This window comes from Crocuta crocuta, unplaced genomic scaffold (assembly GCF_008692635.1).
Source record: "Crocuta crocuta isolate KB4526 unplaced genomic scaffold, BGI_CrCroc_1.0 scaffold4899, whole genome shotgun sequence".
Lineage (NCBI taxonomy): Eukaryota > Metazoa > Chordata > Mammalia > Carnivora > Hyaenidae > Crocuta > Crocuta crocuta.
Genome location: NW_027528705.1, coordinates 2435 through 5865, shown reverse-complemented (window position 1 = coordinate 5865; position 3431 = coordinate 2435).

Genomic DNA, 3431 nt, shown 5'->3' with positions numbered 1-3431 from the left:
TTTTATAGCCAGATTTTTCTGGAGTCCTACTGGCCTTTATCTGCTGCTGGATCTTCCTGCCTCCGAGGACACTGTCTCAGAAGAAGCCACAGTTAGTGTACTTTTTTTACTTCAATCTTATTACTCAGAAGATTCATTAGTAACGCTATTCTTCAATCATCAGGGACTCATTGTTTATTCACTTAGTTATAGTCTTATCAAATAAAGCAAATGTCATGCTAGATACACTGTGCTACAGTCCTAAGAGATCAGAATTATAACTTTCCTGATACTGGAGAAGGTCCCTGACATTCCACAGCCCTTGTATTATACAATTTTTTGTTTGTTTTTCCCTTCTCTGAGGGGACAGGTATAATAGCACAACAAGAAATTCCAAGTAATTGGTTGAAGATAGATAGTTCAGTGAGGCCTTTGCATCTTGCAGTTGTGAATATGACAGTGGATTCATAAGCAAAAGTGACCAGAAGTTCGTAGAAAAATCTTCATCCCAAACACCATTTTCAATTTAGAAGTTTTAAGGTTTCACATGTTTCAACAGCCAACAGAAACTACGATTCACAGTCATCATAGTAAGTGAGATAAAATGTCATTTTAATTATACTTACTTTTATTTCATTTGATTTTTATTCTCTAAAAAACATGTTTTACTTATCTCTTAAAAATTGGAAATGTGAGTGATAAATTTCTGTATTTAGTAAAGCATACTTTTTTTTAGAATGTAGTTTCTTTGAATAAATAAATGTCATTTTCTGAGAGACTTTATGGACAAGAATATACTGGCATTTAAAATGATTAAAATTTGATAGCTATTCAGAAATATGTTACCTGTATTATCAACCTCACATTAAAGAACTATAAGATATATATTCTCATATACCATAACTCTCAATCTCCCAAAAGAATAACACATTATCTAAAATCTCATCATAATTAGAGATCTTTTTTTAATTTGTTTAATGTTTATTTATTTTTGGGAGAGAGACAGAGTGCAGGCAGGGGAGGGGCAGAGAGAGGAGACACAGAATTAGAGGCAGACTACAGGCTATGAGCTGTCAGCACAGAGCCTAACAGGGGGGTCCAACTCACAAAACATGAAATCATGACCTGAGCCAAAGTTGGACACTTGACTGACTGAGCCACCCTAGCACCCCTAGAGACCTTTAACTCATGTCAAAGATATCTTTTGAAAGTAGAATAAGCAAACAAGACCAGTTAGTCACATTTCACTAAGTCTGTTTTAAATCTTGTTTTATTATACCTTATGATACTTAGAAAGAATAAAAAACACTTGTTTTTAGAGTATACAGTAATATCCAATGGTGATAGGGCTGAGTAAGTTTAATCAGTAACATGATGCATGTGTTGCTGAGAAATTAGACAGTAGAGGAAGGTAAGAGATGGGCTGCAGAAATATTTCACCTACATTTCAATTTGATCTGACATAGTAATTGAATGTCTCTCAGTTCCCTTAGAGTGTTCCTTCAGGCCACCCATAAGACTAGTTCAGTTCTTCTTTTAGTTGCGTACCATAACCCTCAGGCCTTAACTACTTTTGCTTCTTAGTCAGCGGATCTTGTCTCACATCAGTAAAACTATACATTAGGTTACACAATAAAGTCAGTAGTCCACATACAAATAAATTGGAGTCTCCAGGGGAAACTTCTCATAATTCACTGTAGCTGGGGAATTTCAAGCTGAGAGATACTTTTTTAAATGAAAATATTTGAGCCCTTACTGATTTACGGGCTACCTTAAAACAATCTGAGTAAGAGCTATTAACCCAAACTCAGTCCAAAAGGTTCTAGCCCTTTGAATTTAATATCTTTCTTTTAGTGGCAAAAAAAAAAAAAAGCATCAAAAGAATTTTACTGCAAGATAGGGCAAAAAGAAGGCAGTTTCTATTTAATCAGCTATGAAGGTAATAAAAAAAATCTTGATCTCTTTAAAAGTAAATAAAGAAAAAAGAAAAAAAGAAATTCAACAACAGTTTCTAACAGAAAGTTTAAATATGGTTAATATCAAAGAATTTTGAATACAAGTCCAAATAGAAAGGAAAATAGTTTCATAAGTGTCTGAAAAGTATGCTATAGACAAATTTATTTAGAAATGTTTATTAGCTGGTTGACAATGTATAAGGGACTTTATTAATTGTATGATGAAAAAAGACACACATCATGTTTGCCACAAATTAGTATTTTCTCTTCAGTGTTAAAATAGTAGCAAGCATTGTTTCCATGGGAATACAGTGATGAGGTTTAAAGATAGCATAGTCATCAGACTTGTAGGAAACTCCAGAGGGCTAACGATGAACTTCTGAAAACCAATGAAAAAGCAAAAGTTATTGTGTGAGTCGAAGACAGAGAACAGATGGTTCATGAGAAATGTTTACCAAAATACCTGTCACATGGAATGTGCTCAACAAATGTAGCCTATTATCCTTACTGAAAGGAACATATTAAGATGAAGGGGAAGAGAGAAAGATCACAAGTTTTTTTTGTGACATAAGGAATCTGAAGTTCATGTAAAATGTCCAAATAGATATGTCAAGTTGCATCTGAAAATCAGAAAGGTCTATCACAAATAAAGATACAGATTTAGTAAAGATCATCTGAAAGATGATATTTCCAAACATCAAAATTGATGAAAATACAGAGGAAATATTAGTATGGAAAAAAGTGAACAGAGATGAAGAAAACACTGAAAAATAAGAGTCAGAAAAACATATCTGTAGTCAGAGCATTTTATGAAAGTATAAATGTATATTGTGCCTAAGTACATTGCACATTACAACATTCTATATTCTGCACCACTGTGAATTAGAGATGATTACTTAGGGACAGAGAGACTTTAGAAGGAGGAAGTGTCAGGAGGAGATGAAGACATGATGCATGTGAGTGTGTGTGCGTGTGTGTGTGTGTGTGTGTCTATGCACACATGATAGAGTTGAAAGATATTCATGGGAGAAAATATATATGCAATAAACAAAAGCAGAAAGCAATACTCTTTAACCATAGAGATGGAACAGAGACTTTAAGAGACTACATAACATACACAGTAAACCCACCTTGTCTGATATATATTAGTACGTTATGAAGGAACAACATCTCAAGCAAATACGTCAAATAGAGAATTCTGAAAATCAAAAGATATCTTTCTTCTATGAAATGACAAACCCATAGAGTCAAAAGTAGTCCTTTACAGAGTGTACATTTATTTTTTTTTTAATGTTTTATTTATTTCTAGGAGAGAGAGACAGCGTGAGCAGGGGAGGGTCAGAGAGAGATGGTCACAGACTGAAACAGGCTCCAGGCTCCGAGCTGGCAGTCAGCACAGAGCCCGACGCGGGGCTCGAACCCACAAACCGCGAGATCATGACCTAAGCGAAAGTCGGAAAGTCGGACGCTTAACCGACTAAGCCACCCAGGCGCCCC